Source organism: Phalacrocorax carbo, chromosome 4 (genome assembly GCF_963921805.1).
Source record: "Phalacrocorax carbo chromosome 4, bPhaCar2.1, whole genome shotgun sequence".
NCBI classification, from domain to species: domain Eukaryota; kingdom Metazoa; phylum Chordata; class Aves; order Suliformes; family Phalacrocoracidae; genus Phalacrocorax; species Phalacrocorax carbo.
The window spans coordinates 49077258-49089826 of NC_087516.1; the positions used below are offsets into that span (position 1 = coordinate 49077258).

General features: G+C 42.2%; 1 protein-coding gene across 14 annotated transcripts in view; it reads right to left on the reverse strand.

Annotated features, from left to right (window-relative positions):
- Window positions 1-12569, reverse strand: part of TRIM2 (tripartite motif containing 2) — a 125825-nt gene that overhangs the window by 44236 nt on the left and 69020 nt on the right. For 2 of the 14 annotated variants that reach the window (XM_064449849.1, XM_064449850.1), the window contains exon 2: window positions 12145-12248. The exons of 8 other annotated variants lie outside the window; for them this stretch is intronic. The gene's annotated coding sequence lies outside the window, so the exon portion shown is untranslated. Of the gene's footprint in view, window positions 1-1568; window positions 1948-3931; window positions 4022-8032; window positions 8448-12144; window positions 12249-12569 lie in introns of those variants that run through there. 4 more of the 14 variants (XM_064449861.1, XM_064449859.1, XM_064449858.1 and 1 more) reach the window with 3 other exon arrangements.

Sequence of the window (12569 nt, forward strand, 5' to 3'; positions counted from 1 at the left end):
AACCAAAGACTATTTGAGGAAAAGCTGTAGATTTTAGATGATGCTTTTGAATTTCACCAAAGACACCATTTATTCTGATTCACTGTGGTACTCACAGCAGTTCCTCAAAATAGCATCATAAGTTCCAGATGTATTAGCAGTAGGAGATTTTGCAACATAACACTATTTTTACAGGAAAAACATTCTTTTTTGTAGTAGCATCTTCTGAGCTCAGAATCTGCCAGAGCTCTTTCTGCAGGTTCATTCTGTCTCACAATCTAATAAACAGCAGCTGAAGCACGAGCTTTGAAAATAAGTCTGAGAATCATTTCTTCATAATTTAAACATGAAAAGCCAAGGGTTGTGCAACATTGCACCAAGCACAAAACCCCACCCATTTATCTATAAGAAGCACACCGTGGAAACGCAGTTCAGGTTTGCTAAATCAAGTGCAGAAAAGGGTTCCAAAATGTAAAGCCTTTGTCACCCCTTTGAGGCTCAAGGGTCGTTACCTTTTCAGCCACCCCAAACGTAACATTGTTCTTTTTCCTTCTGCTTGGAAATACAACTATTGATTTTCATTCAAAATATCCTATACAGCAAAGAAAGGAGAAAACAATGGCTCTCTACTCTAGCAGAAAGCCTTCCTGCTACATATTCATGCCTTCAAGAAGGAAAGTCAGGATGTGGCCCCACCCATATGAAAAGAACTTCCCATAGTATTAGAAAACGGGGAAAAAAATGTTAGGGTACAGCAAATAACAGTTCCAGAAGAGTTGTTTCAGATAAATATAGCCACGTAATAGGAAAGCGCACCCTTTCCACAGGTATCTTCAAATGAGGTCCGTAATTCCTCAACAGTTACCAAATTCCCTATTAGTCTCTGTGGCCTGGCTGACAACAGGACATTGGGAAAACTTAAAACTGTCTGCTCAGTTCCCAGGATTTATTCCTAAAAGAGCAGAATTCCCTGTTGCTGATACACCGCTATCACCGAACTCCACCCAGCCAGAACTGCAACTAGCCTCAAAGTACAGCCTGAGGAGAACAAATTGCTTGCAGCTTGTTCATCCTCTTCTTATCAATGGTATTCACAGCCCAGAGGGTCTATTCATGTATTATGAATGAATAGGTTTCCAATGGCAACGTTTCCAAAGGAACAGTTAGGCCTTGAGAGCTGTATGAAAGGGTGGGGAACCTCAGTAATGTTGCTTCAAGGACTGGGGGAGCTGGGGTTTAAAAGTCCTTAAAACAGATATATCGCCTCCCCACAGTCTTTAGGAATAAAGAACAGATTCAAGCCATTTCTAACAGCAGCCCCAAAATTAGCCGATACAGAACACACCCAGCAAATTAATAATCATAACCACCACACAGTCCACTTGTGTAAAAGGCTTCATAAGCTAAATTTGCATTCCTTTATCTCCCACTCTTGCAATCAGCTTGGTGCCTTGTTTAAAACACAGCAACCCTCTTCATTCTTACAGCATGCAGAAGCATAAAGAACGATCAAGGGCCGAAACAGAAGGACAAACCCAGCAGCAGCCATCAGGAATAACACTGAGCAAACTTGAGCATTTTAGACCTACCCATCTTTGTAGAAAAATAGCTTAATCAGTGCAGTGCTGAGGATAAAATCCTTGCAGGGACGGAGCTGCAGTTCCACAGTAATCCAAACGAACAAACCATCATCTGTTAATATTTCAAGCCTCACGCGTAAAACTGCTTAAGAATCCCTATCACAGCATAGTCATTAGTAGATGCACAACAGATTTTGTGCTCTAAGGAATGACGCTCCATTCCACGAAGAGGACAGGTGGAAAGAAAAATGGAAGAATAAGAGGAGGCCCAGTAAAGTCGTCATGAATTTTTTTTTTCCCCCGGGTCATTTACAAGTGGGAGACCCCTTCGGATTCAAACCAATCAATCTTTATTTAGCACATCTTTTTCTCACTCAGCCTGTGTAGAAAGACTGCAGCAAATGGTGCAAGGGATTGTGGGATAGGGATGCAGCAGAGAGCTGCAACGAGATTCGCTGGGTTATTTTTTTTTCCTCCCTACTCAGCAATCAGCTGTTTCGAGGCTCGCGCAGGGCCATTGAATTTGGTCACCAGAATGTTATTACAGGATTAGCAGGCGGAGACAGCTACCACCGTGCATCTGGCATGTCAATGCAGCTAAGACAGAGATATGCAAATATTACTCGCAAATCGGAAAAAGAATTTAACTCCGAAGGGGAGAGTACACGTTACGTAACATCCATTGCCAGGACATTTCGCCACAGATGAAATGAAAGCACTTTCGTTTATAAAGGACATAAAGCTTAACACTTAATGATTCTACCCCGATTTTTCCAGGATTCAGGGTGTTTCTTGGAACACAGTTCCCTGCTACAACTTTCAGCAACAATAAAAGACCCCACAAACGCTCTTTGTCTCTCCAGATGTTTAAAGCAGAAGCAAAGAATGTCTTTGGAAAGCTGTGCTACTGACACACAAACTAGTAGCAGTTTCTTGTACTACAGAGATGTGTGTTTGACCTGACTCAGACTCAAGTAAAATATTTAAGGCAGCAATTATTAAACTCATATTCAAGGAACGTGAGAATCAAAGTTAACAGTCTGTTCCACTTTTGTACAAACATTAATGCAAAAGTGTATTCTCTTAGTTAACCCAGTTACTAAAAAAAAAAAAAATCACAGATCAGTTCAGGTTTTACTAGGCTATTACCAAAGGAAATAAATAGAAATTTTTTGTCTGGTATTTTTCAGCTCTGCAGAGAAGGTTGTTAAAAAAAATGCTTGTGAATACACAGAACTCTACTGAAGTAAAGCAACATAGAATTAGCTTTGTCTTCCAGTATAACAGCTGGTGGTTTTTGCAGACAAGGTAGTATTTACATCTTTAAATACAGTGAATGTTTTCTTTTGAAAAAACAAATCATATGCAAGTATTTCAGCTAACTGAGGCTAACAAAGCCTCTCACAAATAAAAGGACACAAAGGTCCATTTGCATCAAGAAGAAAAAACCATGGGGTTTAAATACTGTCTGTGCTACTCTGACTTAATTAGGACAGATACAGTTATTTTAGAAGTTTAAAATGTTGCCCTAAGCTCTTTAAGCAGTTTCCAAATATAATATTTATTCCCTTCTTGGACTGTTGAGGTAAATAATATTAATAATAATTTAGCATGACTGAAATGTAATCTAAATTCCTGTTAAAAATACAGATTCTGCGTACATAATTTACTTTCCACTTGGCAATCATTTAGCCAGATTGGTTTTATGCATCAGGCGGATCCAGCCTGGTTTCCCTGGGTAATGCCCACAGGGCAAAAGCATGTTGTAATCCAGTTTATAACCTGAAATGAAACATCAAGCAGCATGTGCGCGTGTGTTAGGATTTTGGGTGCTTGTGCCAAAATAATGCTCCTCTGACTCCCTCAACATGTGCTGAACTCTGTCAAAGAGAGAGAAAAAGGTATGTTTCGTTCTACCTTCAGCATGCAGCAGGTCCGAAGAAGCAGGCATCTGCACAGCAGGATTCACAGTTTAAAAAAAGGCCAGAGATTTCAGGTATATTTTTGGAGGGATGTTTTTTTACGTTTGGTTGGGGTTTTTTGTTTTCTTTTTAAACTGACTGGAGAACCCCCATTGCAAAGAGCAAGCAACATTATTTCACTCCCACAACAAGGAGATCCAAGGCCTTTTGTTTCTGTCACTGGAACAAAGATGCACTTAAAACAAGAAACAAGGGAGAAAATTCAGGAGTGGCACTCCCAGAACAGAGGTGGAAGACTCTCAGGCAGGAGCATGCAGACATCACTTAACTGCTTGCTTTTCCTTGCTCATTTCAAGCATCAAATTTATGTACACTACAACAGAATGACAAGCATTACTATTTCCATTAACAGCCAGTACCCCTTGAATCAGAACCAATCCCATAACGTACCTCATGGTCAAAGACGACTGCAGAAGTCACAGCTACAGCCACTCTCATAGGCACCTACACCTCCAAACAAGAGATTGCTTCAAAGTGCAGTTATCTTATAACTAACTCTGAGAAGCTGCCTGCTGACAATGAGCTGATATTCCACAAATAATCCTGCTTCTTCAACAAAACAAAAATGTGCTACTGTGGCAAGGAAAATTAGACAAAAGTCGTAACGCTTCCCTTGAGATTTTTGTTCCTACATATTGAATATTGATATGTGGGTTTCTTTTCCGTAGTGAAGAGGAAATGGATTCGTAGCTCAGTGAACAGTCTTGCACTTTACCCCACAGCAGTTACTACCAGCCAATTTGAAATTGGTTTATTGTATGTGTGTGTCTTTTGAAATGGGAGATGGGAGTGGGGGTTGTTATGTGCCTGGTTTTGTGGTGTTGTTTGGTGTCTTTTTTTTAAAATAGAACAGGCTACTTTCCCTCAGAAATTTGCTGCACTCATCATTGCTGCCGACTTATCAGTGAAGTAAGTTCTGGAGAAGAAATATAGCATGTGCCATCTTCATAGTTCCATGGAAGAGTGGTCTAGCCCGTTATCTTACCCTGTAATTGTCAAGTTTTTGGAATAATTTATTCTTTTCCCTGTTCCAAACACAACCTGAATTCATATTTTTAGGGAGCCCATAAATAGTAAGTTACCAAAAAACCCCACAGCTAATTTAAAGACCATAGGTAGATATTGATATATCCTTCCCTAATATTAAATAAATCATCCAAACACTCCAGGTTAAGATTAATGGTCTGCACTGAAGCCTCTACTATAAATTGACTGAACTCTAACTCAGCCTGCTGTACGAAAAACATTGTAAGGTCAGCAGAAAAAAAATTATTGGGTTAGCCCAAACTAAATGGCCAACTAATACAGTTCTGGCAATTGAGACTGACTGGAAAATAAGAGGTGGGAGAGACAAGATCACCCAAATCCAAAATCACCCAAAGCCAAAATGCTGGGAATGAGGACTAGTTTGGGAACACAAATATAGGAGAGGATGGGATGCTACAGCCATCAGCCAGCTCCAAGTCCTTAATTTGACCCTGGTGCCAGAAAGGCAAGTGGAATGAAACAACCAAGCTCTGTCATTGTGGGACCACACCCACGCTGGAAATCAAGAGGCCTTAGTCATCCTGTCAAGACAGCAGCGGTGGATGTGCCTTTACCTTTCCCCACTGCAGCTGAGCACCCATGCAGACCCAGCAGCTTCCACAGAGCAAGTGCAACTTCCAGCCCTGACCGCCTATTCTTCAAAGGCCCAGGCTGTAGCTCACATGGGCTGGGAAGAGCCACAGCTTCCTCCCACGGTGGACTTGCAGCTAGAGGGCACGTCTGCCCCAAAAGGAGCTCTGCTAGGTCCTGGTTCCTCCCCACCAGCCACAGCCTGGAGCCACAAGCACTCCCCCATCTTGTGATCCAGTGGAGCAGATGCATTTCCCCGAAGCTTGTGACCCAACACATGGCTTGTCATAGCCTGGGAGGCAAAGAACTTGAAAGGTTTGCCTGGAATGTCATGCTGGGCTGCTGGAGACCTTCCCATCCCCCCCAGCACACATCCTCCTATGCCTTTGCCACCTTATTCTATTTCCTTAGATGATCCCAGAGGTCCCTTCCAACCTGTGATTCTGTGATTCTGCTTATCCCTAGTTTAGCCTGCCAATGTTGCGGCTTTTGTAGCACAACTGCAGCCAGGCTGGGACAGCCTGGCCTCCCTGCTTAGCCAGCCCAAGCTTGGCTGATGTGACTGCACTCCCTGCCTGTCTCCAGCACTGATGTTCCAAGTCAGGCAGCACCTAACACAAACTGCTTTTCTCCCCTCTGTATTATTCTTTCCCCTTCTGGGTATTTGCCATTTAGGTGGCAAAGCCAGGCACTATGGTCACTAGAAACAAGCTCCAGTGTTTCTTCCGCATGGCAACAGGCTCACCTTCAGGACCACTGTCAGATGCTGATGCCATGAATTAGGCTTCTTTTAAAAGCTTTCAGCTGCTAAAAGCGCAGGAATAACAGGAATAGAAGCCACTGCTATAAATTAAAGCCTTGCTTAATAGTTTTACATGTTTAATGCTTTGTTGCTTTTTCCTCCTTCCTTTCCTCTGTCTGTAATCAAAGCTGTAACAGGGTGTACACCCAAAATACATGGGTGGGCCTCTTAAGACGTCAACGTACTAATGCTTTATACTCCAAATTGTAGAGGAGGGGAGGGTTATGGCTGGCATCTAATACCACCTTTTCTTCTCTCTCCCCATCCTCATGTCTGCCTCCCTCTGCAGTACCCCTTCTTTACCACCTTTTGGTGGTGCAGTAGTCCTGCTTCCTTCCCCACAGACCGTCCTGGGACACAGAGAGGGGACCTGCTGGTGGCTGCCCTGCACACACCAAGGGACAAGACTGGCAGGTTAGAGCTCTCGTGATCACACAGTCATCACTCAACTGAGATTTGATACCTACTTTAAGGCGGTCTGCCTGAGGTTTTCAGGACCTCATTGTGGGTCAGGGCCTTGCACAATCACCACACTTAGAGCACATTGTATTTATTGCATATGCAAGAATAATTTGAGTGTTTGCAGTGGAAGCCCAGGAATCCCCAACCAAATGGCCAACGTCCTCACAAAAGAGATTTCAGAGAGAAGGGGTAGGAAATGAGGGGAAAAGAGCATGCCAAGGGAAACGATAGGATCAAACTGTCACACATCAGGTTAAATGACAGCCTCAGAGCTGTCATTTAGGACCCTTTCCATGTTTAATAAAGTCTCATATTCTCAGGTGAGCTATTAAAAAAAATCTGCAGTGAGGTAGGTCCAAGTAATCATTTCAGGGACTAGATGTTGTGCAGGCCTAAGTAAAAGGATTTTAAATTGTACACTTGCCATACAAAGCAGGGAGTCAGGAGCGTCTCCACTAAAAAAAAAAACCCTACCCTGATTACTTAACTGTTAACGTCACCCTTACAATTGTACGTCTTTGACTCTCTAGGCCTACCTATTTTGTTAACACTGACAAGGCTCTGTTCAGCTTTTATAGTCGCACAGGCTCAATTAAAACCAAGCTGAACTGACAAATAATTAAAACTGCACATCAGATTACTGGTACTTACGTAAACATCTGCTCTGAAATGCTACCTGAAATAAAAGTGCTCCATGGAGACTCCATACTAATCACTGTTAACCCCTCCAGGCACAGGATAACAGGCCGTACAGACAAAAGGCAGGAGGCTGAGCAGGAATCTATTTGGAAGGAGATCCCTGGCCTTTTCTACATACTGTTAGATATAAGGAACATCAGAAAACGCTCTAGGCATTTTCTTCAGAGTTCCTGAGCGATGGCAAGAAAAGGTGCTCAGTGTTTTTGGTACTGAGCTGTGTGGTGCAGGTTGAACTGCTGAGAGACCATCCCCTCCATTCCCTCCTGAGGCACTCCTCAATCTGCCCCATGCTACATCTCCACTTGATCCTAGAGTTTTGCAACTCTTCCTTTAGGAGAGGTGATACACATCAGGTACTGGAGCTTAGTAATATATTCTCTGTTGACCACTGCGAAGTTATTCTGCTTCTGTTTCAATTTACTTCAGTAGGATTTTGTTGAACTAGCACTAAGTTGAAATCAGCAAGGGAGGAGGCAGCACCTAGCAATCACCACATGCCATGTAACTTTCTCACAAAATTAACTCAGAGACTGCCAGCCCTTTAGAATTTTTTTCTTGCCACCTTCAAAATCCCACTTCCCAGCAGATACAGCATATGAAAAATAAACTGGGAGGGGGAAAAAAAAGGCATTTCACAGCAAGAAACAGCAGATGGAATCTAAGCTTAAAAAAGCAAACAATGGAGGCAGAAAGCAAAGGAACTCACTTCTTAGTGCAGAGCATGCAGCTAGCTGCATGAACAGGTAGGGTTTCTGCCAGAAACACATCTGGAAGAGGGACTAAGAAGGAGGGGGAAGGAAGAGACCCCCTCCAGCCTGTGAGCAGGCAGACTCACATCCTCTGCAGCATTTACATTGTTTAAAAGGTGAAATCCAACTCCATATTCACCTTAGCTTTTATACAGTACCCACCTCATTTTCTTGTCCAGAGCCCAACAGCGATGTTACATTCTATGTCTGCTAAGTTTTCTTCTGAAATGTCTTTCAAAAACACAGAGATATGTCTAAACATTGTATCATCCTTGGGTTCAGAGAAGACCTTGCTCAGGTGTTAAGTGGCAGGCAGAGGTTTACCCATGCAGGCTCTCTGTGCTGGCAGAAACACAACACTGAACTTTCACAGCAAGCAGGTAAACACGTAGCTGCATACAGCAGGTAGTCTGGCAGCACCAGCAGCAGTGAGAAACAATGTCAGAACAACCTTGGCAGAAGGAGTTCTGTGGATTTGAACAATGGTTGTAGGCACAGGAGCTGAAATGCCCAAACAACAGTAACAAAAAGCCATCTACAGCTCCTGTGGGGAGCTCCAAGCATACAGAGCCTGAGCATGCCAGCTGTAACGCTGTGTCCTCCTGCTCTGCACTCACAGGGTCACCCCTTTTGACTTAGTAGTCAGCTCCAGCACTTCAAAATTTGTAAACACCCAATGGCTGAACTTCACCCAGCAAACACGTCTTTCCAGTCCTCAGCAAGGACACTTATTTGCTAATTGCATGCCAGTGCTCCTATTTAAAGAACAGTTGTTATGGGAAAAACCTGAAACCTTTCTAACAGCACAGACTAAATGCTCCCTGTATCTGCCTTATCTGCAGAAATGCATCAATTCCCAGTATGTGTTTCTGCAGCGGAGTTTCAGTAGAGCCACAGGAAGGTGCGGTTATCTGACTGCAAAGCCAGCTGCCATGCTCCTAAACAGGCTGGATCTCAGCCAGTTCCAGCGGCCCTTTCTCAGGACCTACCAAGCAGCTACTGTTAGAAAACAACATCTAAAACTACTAGCCCAGGTTTTCCTCAGACCTTTCCCCTGAGGTACAAGGTTTTATACCTGACACAAGCTGCAAGGAAGGACAGTAGTAAAAGGTGTCCACCTTTATCCTTCAACTCCAAAAATAACTCTCCTAAGGTTTCTCTTGGACATCTTTTCCAGGTTCTCATCACACAGGGCAGGTTCAGGCTAGATGCCCAAGGCTTCTCCAGGGGCATTGCCAGGATTGCTTGTAAGCAAATGCCTGGCACTGATGTAGGTCAGACTTCTGCAAAAATTACATTCTCAGAAGACCTTCCTGCATGGATATCAGTCTTTTTAACTGACATCACAACTTATGAAGCAACAGCTAATGAGGAGGAAAGTAGAACCACACATAACACAATTTTAAGACTCTCCCAAGCTGAACTGGGATACACAGCACATTCACTTCTATACGAAAATACATGTATTTTACTTTATAGGAAAACCATTACTTTTTTAAGTACATGAAAAGCAATTTAGGGGACAGTCTAGAAAACAATAACCATGTGAATGCAGCCTCATTTTGAAATGAAAAAAGATTTGGAAAAAACACTGCATCAGGACAGCTAAGAACAAGATTGCCTTAAATCAGCCACATTATAATTTGGATTGTGGTAGCACCTGGAAATCTCTTCCAAGTACCAGAATCCCACTGTGATAGGCACCAGCTGCACTGAACACAGATCCTCTGCGAGCATACGTAGCCTGTGTCTTAACACCTTGCACAATTCAATTATTGCCATTTAACTGCATCTGTGACACTAAGTGCCTTTGTACACTACGAAATAAGTTTTCACAGCAATCCATTAATTTGGATAAGGGCTATTTTTTTAAAGAAAGAGGTAGAGGATAGTAGCTTATATAGCCTGAATCTTTGCAGTCAGAGGACAGGTGCAGGTCTTAGCATCCTCTTCCCTTTGCAAACTCTATGACCAGACCTAAGAACTGCCTGACACTTGAAGTAGTCCTTGCAATGACTGTGACAAGATGTACTATGCAGTTATTGATACAGGTTATATGTAGTAAACCCATTAGAGGTGTACTTAAAGTAACCAGCTCTAGGCACCGCTATTAAAAGTAATTGAGAAATCCTAGTGGAAAACCAGTTACAAATAGGCCATACAGACTCTGCACTATCTCAGGTACTGAACTTCTCTCACTCACATACCACAGTGAGGGGCTGTTAGGATACATTTCAAATAAGTTAAACACTTTTGGAAGCCTGCTGAAACAGCAATCACTAGGGTTTTGGTAGGTGGAGCATGCTGTACTCTGAGTTAAATTTTATTCACAATTTACTTTTTATTCACAATGTATATCTATTGCTTTTAACTCTTCCTTTTTATTGGCCACAGATGAGAAACCTCTTTTAAGGCTACCAGTAATGTGCTGGATACTCCTTAATCCTGTGAGCTGTGAAACCCAGGATGATACAGTTGTTAATATTTTACAGGCATTCCAGGAGAGAAGAACAAATCCAGGGTGGATAAATTGATTAAAGGTTTTAATATACAAAGACACCACCTCTACCAGAAGCAGAACTGGATGCACAAATCATTGAAGATGCAAGTGCATTCTGGAGAGTGCCATATGTCTTATCTATTCTTACGCCCTTCTGTAAGCATTCACTGACAGCCACCATCCAAATTATAAGGCTAGGCTACATTTACTTTTGATTAGACCCAAACAAACCTTCAAAATACTGTGTAGACATCACAGGAGTTGTCTAAGTAGCCACTCCCTTTTGGCTTAGTTAATGGACAATAATGGCTCCACAGGGCTGTTTTTATCACATTGCAGAGCCCTGCCATTTAGGGATGTCAGGTGAAATGAGCCCATCAGACAGCTCAGTGCATGAAGAATGCCACTAAGGGCCACCCAGTACCTTTAGCACATACGCCCATTTAGAAGTCATATGAACAAGACACACAACAATGGAGACTGACTAGTCATCACCCAAGCATCACCCCTTTTCATAGCGAATACAATACTAACCTAGCATTTCTCCACTTCCTCCTACCTTTTCAAATTCACTTTATCCTTAAGAAAAAAAACAAAAAGAGACTTCTAGTGATATTTCCTTAAGAGTGATATTTGTCTTGTTTCTCTGCAGAGGTACTCTGTATTATTCCAAAAGCAATGCCATCAAGCTTGGGCAAATCATGCCTTGATCACTATCCTGTTTCTCCTTGTTTGAAAGTCGTCCACCTTCCACAACAGAGGTCCCTCCAGAGGGTGCATACCTTCAGAGCAGGCCTTCTGCAAGAGCACAGCCCAGAGGTGAAACAATGATGGTTGTTCAGAGGGTAAAGGCCACCCTTCAGAAGCACAGATAAAAATCTACCCCAAAAGTTAAATACTGGAAGAAGCCTACTTACTTGTATTCAAGACTCTGCAAAGTTTCGGCTTCTGATACGACAATCAAAAATTTTGGACTTTGCAAGCACAGGAAATGGAACTATTCAGTTATTTTTTTTGCAAAATCACCTTATTATACAGAAATATTTTTGCATGCACCAGTCTATTCTGGTAGTAGTAAAAAAACTAATTAGAATGAGGAAGCTAGGGGATGAGGGGGTTCTCTGCCTACACAGAACGTGTAGCATTCTTATAAAACAGTCCCCTGTTATACAGTCTTCTGTTTTCTGTGTAATAAAGGATTGCACTTAACTCCACTGAGAGATTTTAAGTAAAGGACTACATTTGTGAATTAACGGAAAATTATTCCTCTTTAATTAGTAATGAAGTATCTCAGAACATGTTTGTATTTCACAACCTAAATTTATTTCCAGCTATTTTAGATGCAAGGCAAAACAATTACCACTGAATATTTGATAAATAGGATGAAATCTTCCTGGTGCAACACTTAATTTTGTCTCTTTATTATAAAATGTTTTCTGAGCTGAGATGCAGAAAGATCAGTTGTTCCCAAGACTACACAGAGCAGACTAAGAATTAGGTAATAAGTAGAGAGAAAAGCCTGTTCTTTGCGGAGGGTCCAGCAAGCCTTTCAAGCATACTGTGAAGACCACACACTAACCCATATCATAGTATTGTCTCAGAGTAACACTCAAGACAAAAAAACCTCAGAGGGTATGAAATTAGGCTGTGGCTCTACCTGATTTTTGGGCCCTAGGTTTCCCAACCCCAGTACAGTGCAATTACTTGAGCTCTAAATATCAAATAAATCTGCTTTCAAGATAACAACAAAAAAACCCCACCTGCAGAAGCTTACCTTGTGGGAGTTAATCCCTGAAGGTTTACATTAACACTGCCACTGCTATAGGGATTACAGGAGAGAAAGTTGTAGAAGAGTATTTCATGAATCCTGTTTCTTCACTGGAAAAGGAAGAAAAAAATACGATGCAGGTGCAGACAGACCATGGCGGGTTTTCCTCTTGAACAGTTTATGTTTGTTGTAAAAGCCTTGTTCCACAGTCCTGAGTTTTCATTCCTTGGGTCATCTTAGTTCCTGAGGAATTCTTAGGCAGCCTGATTTATTTACAACATACAGCTGTTCTCAGAACAACCAGGGTGGCCTTGAAGATACCCAACATCATTGAACCTGGTGGCACCTGCTCTTTTGGAAGTCCTGTTTCTCAGAGTATGCAGGTTCTCTAATAATATAGATCATGGGGCAAATATGCTGGGACTAAATAC